The sequence below is a fragment of the Monodelphis domestica genome, chromosome 4 (genome assembly GCF_027887165.1).
Source record: "Monodelphis domestica isolate mMonDom1 chromosome 4, mMonDom1.pri, whole genome shotgun sequence".
In the NCBI taxonomy this organism is placed as follows: domain Eukaryota; kingdom Metazoa; phylum Chordata; class Mammalia; order Didelphimorphia; family Didelphidae; genus Monodelphis; species Monodelphis domestica.
This window is the reverse complement of record NC_077230.1, coordinates 64,640,179-64,647,908: the sequence shown is the minus strand read 5'-3', so window position 1 is coordinate 64,647,908 and position 7,730 is coordinate 64,640,179.

Below are 7,730 nucleotides of genomic sequence, written 5' to 3'. Positions count from 1 at the left end.
GATAAGAGGAAAAGAGAACAAAAGCAATGATTGTTAGGTGCATTGACAAAAAACCAGTGGCATAATCCTTTGGTATAATTGTATACATACAAAACAAATGCATTTAACCACACACGGTTTAAATCACCACATCCCAAAGTTCACTCTGGATCTTCTGGTACAACATGTTGTCTGTGTAGGCGTCTTCATGGTGCCTTCTCCAAAGTGTTCATTTTCTGGATTTGGAGAGTTAGCATGTTTCTTATCTTAAAAAATAATAATTATTATACACCCCACCCCCTGAAGAGGGTGAATGAAAAACACAGGGATCATTTAGGTATGCATGGCTGAGTTATGAGGTATATGACTCAATTGGCAAAAGAAATAAAAAAAACAACAAAATAAAAGAGAAAAGATATGGATGAAATATAGACTATCAAAGTCTTATGTGTAAAAAATTTAAGTAAAGAAAAATCTATAATAGGTCCTTGAATCAGGGCCCAAGTTAAAAAATTTCTAACAGGCCCTTTTATTGGGGTCCAATTAAAGTAATTTCTATCCCACAAGTCTGTAGGACAAAATGCAATAATATTTTATTTACCCATTTGCAGCCAAGACTACAGGAAGTTGCCACACTATGAAAGACAGAATAGGGACTAGATTATAGGAGCCAAGTAGGAGCCAAATATGAGATACTTGGTAGAATGTGGGACAAGGAAGACCTACCTTTGATACATGTCAAAATAGCCACAACCTCAAACCCCAAACAAATTCAAGTCCTCTTGTCTTGCTTCAAAATTTCATCAATACCATTGGGGTTGGTCTCTTTGTGCTCGATTGGCACTATACAGTTCAGCTTTGTGCTTCTTTGGCACTGTGCAAGGCTCTTTTTGTATTCTCTTGTCTTGGAATGAGACAGAATCATTAAGCAAAGTCTCATAATTTTTTTAAAAACAATCAATGGCATCATTTTTATAGTCTAAAGCTTTTTGGGTATGTTTTGACATTAGGACAAATGTGTCTTAAACTTATATTACTGCAAAATAAAAAAAAGTTAAAGAAAATCTTACTACTGGTGACATGTGCTTCAAATACAAAAAGGAGAGAAAAAATTAAAAAAAAACTGAAATAGTATATTACACATGCAAGCAAAAACAATAATAAAATAGTTTTAAAAATAAAAAAATATTTAGCTTATAATCATTGACACATTTGTCAGCTAAGGATAGGTAGAATACAAAGGTTTCTCCCCAAAAATGAGATCCATTTCCTCTTCAAACCTGGCCATGATCCACTGTGAGTGCAAAGCAAATGATTTTCACAAAGTAACAGTTTTTATAAAGAATAGAAGTACAGCATGTAATGCACATTCAAAAAGTATCAAAATCCCCAAAGTTATAATAGTCCATTTAATGACAATAGCAAACAAACCCACTATCATTTTATATGAGTCTGCTGTATGACATTTAAAGAAAACAAACTTAGAAGCTAATTGATACTTGCCACAAGTTTTTCAGGTATAACAATGTTTCAACCTTGACTGAGATATTTAAAAAATCCATTACTGTCATCATTACAAAAATGTGGCAGAGGAGTCTAGAAAAAAGCCCAACTCTCTGCACTGTTGCTCTTGAGTCTAAAAATGTCACCAAGAATCTAGAGATCGTTCTGGTGAAAGGGTAAAGTGAGCTGAGGAGTTACAAATGAGAGATGCCCCTCTTTTGAGAGCTATCCAGGGATACCATGTCCTGGGATCAATTTCCCAGCTCCTTTGGTATAAGACTCTAATGTTCCATTCATTCACATTTTTACAAATGTGGGAGGTGGGAATTGTAATTCTACTTTACTTTAGCTACTAAAATGGACCTTACCTCTTGTTACAAATAACGTGAGAGGCAGACAAAATGATCAGTCAGAGTTGAGGGAAAAAAAATCTAAAAAGCATGTCTAAAGACCCCTTAAAATTAATTTGAGATATTTAGCTCATTAAATTTTTCAAAGGTTGTTATACAATTGTAACCAGTTTTGATGAAGTCCATCCAACATCTGTGACAATTTACAAAACCAAAATGGAAGAAAAAGCTGTTTTCTTTATATGGGTTTATTCAATAATATAGTTATAGGGGAAAGGTAACATGACATAACATAGTTAAAACCCAGTAGATTAAAATGATTCAGTGTAACAGGAAAGTATTGATATATGAACTTAAAACAACAAAATTAAATCATAAACAAAACAATCAGGAAAATACAATAAAATACAGAGACTTTTATAAAACATTGGAGTCTGAAAAGTCTCCAAAATGTCACCTCCTGACTCTTTAAAGTACCTTTTTCTACCCATTCAGATCCCTATTCTCAGTGCTCTTGAATCTCCCATAGCAAGGGAGAACTCTTTGATGAGCACAGTGTGAAGGAATTCCAAATTGAATGAATCTTAGAGACTGGGTGGGCCAGAATGGCAAAAGTTGATTCTGCCATGAATCTCAGGAAAGATAAGAGAAAGGATCAGTAGAAGCTATTTGAAATAGGCAAGGTACTGCTCTTCCATAGAGTATGCCATGCTTGTAATCAGTTTCCTTTTTGGAACAGTAATTTCCTTCTCCCCATCCCCCCTGAAGTAAAATGCTCCAGAAGGAATTAGGAGGCTAATCATTGTCTAAGGAAAAAGATACCCCAGTTTGTTGGTTTTTTACCATCTGCCCTGAGGAGTGGCTCCAAGGACTCATAGCTTCTCAATGGCAGCAATCAGCAACAGTGGCCGGGGTCGAGATCCAGTTGGAGGTAAATTTAGGAGTGGAGCTGGAGATCAGGAGGAGGATTGCTGGGGGCTTGGGGCTGGGGCCGGGTCATGAGCAAGAAGCAGGCCACTGGGATTTAGTAGCCAAAACGAGCGAAATCAGGAACAGTAATAGGAGGAGAAACAAGGAGGAACTGAGGAACATGGACTCAAGCAGATGGGCAAGAGAAGTGACTTATCTCTTCTTCACCAAGAATTTCCCTGCTAAAAATGACCTGGCCAGTAGGGAGAGCAAGCACCCAGGCAAAAAATAGGAAAAGAAAAAGACAGCAGCTCTAAAGAGATTTTGAGTTCTCTCAGAGTTTGTGAGGGTGGGAAAAAATCCTTGGCAGGAGAAATGTGGCTTAAAATTTATCTAGGCTATCTTAAAAAAAATTGAGAGTTTTTCTTGTCCCTTCTGGTTGCCAACTGTTAAAATTAAAATTATATCTTAATGATAAAAATATTATCATTTTAGGAGATTTAGTAAATGATCATTAGAAATCAAGGAATAAAGAGGATACAAATAAAATTCATGTGCCCATGGCTGGTTAGCCATTTTCAAAATCCCCACTCACCACCATCACTTCTGGCTGCATGCCAAAGGAAGGAAGTAAGAACCTCAACTCCCACTGACTTTATCCTCTGTGTACAGGAAGTATGTAATGACAGGAAGTCAGTAGGCTCTCAGGAAATATAGTTCTTTTTTTTAGGGTAACAGATTTTCAATTATACAGTCTGTGACCCATGTGTGCAAAAGTGGGTGACAAATCAGAAACCACTGACTACCCCCTGGGAAGTCCTAAGCAAAATTATAGACTATAATTTGTCCACATAAAAAGTAGAGGAAGAAAAAAAAAGTAAAGGAAGGCACAGGAAGTGATGCAAAGAAGTGTCTTTAAAAGGAGTTAAAAGTTCCTGTGGAGGTGTTCAGAGTTCTTCATTTTTTGGAGTTCTAAGTTGGAGTTGGAGGCTAGTAAAGAATCTCCTTACTGAATCTTAGATCTTGGACTTGGTGAGACTTTCTTAAATCTCTCCCTTTGAACTACCACATATGTGAGTGAAAAAGGCTGACTTCTTTCCTGGGTTTTCTGAGGGGACTAGCCTCAGGAGAGGCCTCAGCTCTTGAAAGAGGTTTTGTGACTGAGGCTCTTGCTATATTTATCCCCAGGCCCTCTGCTCAAGGCTGAGTCCCCTGTGGATGAGGACTAATTAGCCCTGCCTGGGTTGAGGCAGGGGCTGGAGTAAAATACTTAGTGTGTTAGGTTAGATGTTTTACCTTATTTTCTTATTTTCACTCTTTCTATATTTTATAAATAAATTGATAAAAAATCATCTCAAATTGATTAAATTCCTGGTCACCACACTCTCATAAATTTAGTTCAACCATAATTTTACCCCATACATTCTGGCCTTTACACTGGGCAGAGGGATGGGTGATGTGAGAAATGTGGAGAGGAGTGAGGGAGCAGCCTCCTCTGACATCTCTGTCATATGTGCCAAAGGTTCATCAACACAGATCTATATGTTACCCTTATTAGTACCAGTAGTTCAGAGCTTTGAAGCTATGACTTGTAAAGTTTTTGCTCCATAAAGGAGTCTATCTGTCATGGCTGTGGGAAAATTTCTGCAGCTGAGCAGGGGCCTCCACAGTATTGGAAAGAAACAATAGGGACTGGATGTTGGGTTGGATTTTGTTATAAATTTGTGTTTGATCCTTGGGTCTGCAATTGTAACCTTACTGTCTGAAGTATGGGAGAAAGGGGTAGGGGAATATTAAGTAACCTCAGGACTAATGAATATCAGTTCCTGATTTTTATTTTATCCTTTTTTAATTCCAGACACTGTCTGGGTTTCCTAGACCATGGAATCAGCTAAAGAAGCTTTATCTTTGGCTCATGTTATGGGAGGGTTACAAGGAAGGGTTACATAAGATATATATATATATATATATGTATATATATATATATATATATATATATAATAAAAGTTTATTTAACTAAAAGAAGGAGGTATAAGGGGGAAAAGGGACTATTTTTAAAAGGGTTGGACTGGATTATTTAAGAGAGTGGTTTCCAGGAATTTAATTTATTCCAAAGGGATTTATTTACAATTTATTTACAAAATGTAGAAATAGTGAAGTAAGAAAATCAGAGAGGATAGGGTAAGATGTCTAGCTTAAGCACTAAGTAATTTACTCCTGGCCATGGGCAGAGAGAGTTAGTTCTTAGGCCTCGGCAAAGCCAAGGACCTCGGGAAGCCTCTTCAGAAAAAATCCAACAGTTAAGAGTCAGCTTTTTCACTCACCACGTGTCAGTTCAAAGGAAGAGATTTTATTTTTTTTTATTTATTTATTTGCTTATTCTTTCATTTATTCATCCATTCATTTATTTATTTATTTATTTGTCTATTTATTTATTTATTTTAAACCCTTACCTTCCATCTTGGAGTCAATACTGTATATTGGCTCCAAGGCAGAAGAGTGGTAAGGACTAGGCAATGGGGGTCAAGTGACTTGCCCAGGGTCACACAGCTGGGAAGTGTCTGAGGTCAGATTTGAACCTAGGACCTCCCATTTCTAGGCCTGGCTCTCAATCCACTGAGCTACTCTGCTGCCCCACAAAGGAAGAAATTTTAGAACAGCCTCACCAGGAAAAAGGGTCTCAGGTCCAGTCAGCACATTCTTCACCAGCCTCAACTCCATTCAAAGAAAGAAGAACTGTCAGTAGAACTGCACTCAGAATGTTGTCACTCCCTTTTAAAGACACTTTCTCTTAGGTCACTTCCTGTGCCTTCTCCTAATTCTATGTCTACCAGTCACAGTTGAAGTCCTGCTTAGGACTGCCTAGGAGGCAGTCAGTTGATTCTGACTCATCACCCAGTATCACACACATGGGTCACAGACCTCCCACTTAATGATTAAGTGGGATTTTTACACTTTTGGTGATTAGATGGGCACATCTCCATACTCAATTTTTAAGTAGGGTGTTTACACTTTTGGTGATTAAAATATAAAAATAGGCAGGGGTTACAATTTTAATCTTCACAATAAGAGGAGAGTTAATTTTAATCTTCACAGAGGTAAGGGAAAGGATTCAGGGACTACCTTATTTCTAACCCCACCACAGATATTAAAACCCTATACTTTCTAAAATTATCTTAACCTAACTAATTAAAGGAGTAATTAAAGTTAGAGAGGGATTTGTAGGGGCAAAGATAACAGAGTCCAAAGAAATCTCAGAACCAAGAGTCCTTCTTTGATCCAGACAGCAGTCTCAGGATGAAGAGTCCTCACTGGATTCAGGAGGGGATGAGGGTTAACACATACACACTGTCCACCAGTGTGGGGTAATAACTCACTCATCCACTCCTTCCAGATGGCCCAATTCCCTGGCTGCTAGAAAAAACAACTTTTCTCTCCTCCAGAGTCCACCAACTCTCTCTCTAGCAATTGCCTCTGTGTCCAGTCCCAGTCCTGGGAAGTTCTGAGTGGAATGTTGATCTGCAGGGTCTCATACTGTCAGCTTGCCCTGTTATGCCCTGCTAGAAATTCCTTACCACAATGATAATGTCTGTTTTGGAAAAGTTTGAGAGGTTGTTCCTCCACGTCATTGCCCATATGGCCCTGGAAATCCCTTTCCCACATCTCTTACTTGGAAATATGTCTTCCATACCTCTCACTATCACCTCTATATAGATAAATCTGTAGCCTCAGTCCTGACCTTCCTGCATTTCCAGTTTCTTGATCGTTATTTTCATCTGTTTCATAGAATTTTGAAATCTGTCTCAAGCTTGTACCCTAGTGGTTAAGGTTCAATATTGGAACAAAATGAGGCACTCATAGACCATTCAATTGTTTACTTAGCCATAGCAGGAGGATAAATGAGGAGAGGCATTGAGGACACTTATAGTTGAATCAGCTGAGCCTAAGTTGCCCATCTTGATCTACCATTCAAACACCAGAGCATCCTTAGAGCTACTTGTGACTGCTTTGTCATCAGGTGATGACAAAGAAATGATGTCAACAGCCTGAACCTTTTATCTCCCGAGTCAATCAAAACTGGAGAACAGCGTCAATGCCCTCCAACTTTCATAGGGGGAGGAGTTAGGATCTTGTTCTTACCATCAAATGAAATCTATTTCTTTTTTTAAAAACCCTTATCTTTCATCTTACTATCAATACCGTGTATTGATTCCTAGGCAGAAGAGCAGTAAGGGCTAGGCAATGGGAGTTAAGTGACTTGTCCAGGGTCACACAGCTAGGAAGTATCTGAGGTCATATTCAAACCATGACCTCCCATGTCTAGGCCTGGTACTCAACCCAATGAGCCACCTAGCTGCCCCTGATGTCTCTTTCTAAAAGCATTAATCAGTTCTTGGCACATAGAAGGTGCTACAGGATATTTATTTGCTTCTCTTGCAACAACTGAACAATTTGTCTTGAGGACCATCAAGAAAAGCCTTCTACCCCTCAAGGCATCTCATTTTACTTTTGAAGAGCTCTAATCATTTAGAAGTTCTTTATGTTAAGCCTAAATTGGACTCTTTGCTACTACTTCCATCCTTTGCTCTTTGTTTGGCCCTTATACTCAGCATGTTTACAACAGAAATTCCACATTTTTTTCCTCACAAAAATGCCTCTTTTTTATGAAAATGTCATATATTCCCTGCTAGATTATAAGTTGAATAAAGGCAAGAATGGGGTCATAATTTTCTTTATATCTCCTCTAGCATTTAGCATGGTGCTTTGTATTCAGGTGCTTAAAATGTTTGAATGCAAGAATAAGAAGTCATGTTAACAATAAATATTGTAAATTAATAAGGGAAAATTCAGATGGCACATGGAGTTTGAACTGAAGGATCCTGGAATTTCCATCAGTAGAGGGGAGCATCATATCTGAAACCAGAGCATGCTATGTTATAACCTCGTGAATTCTTTTGAACTTCTTTTTGGTCCCAGTGTTGATTTTTT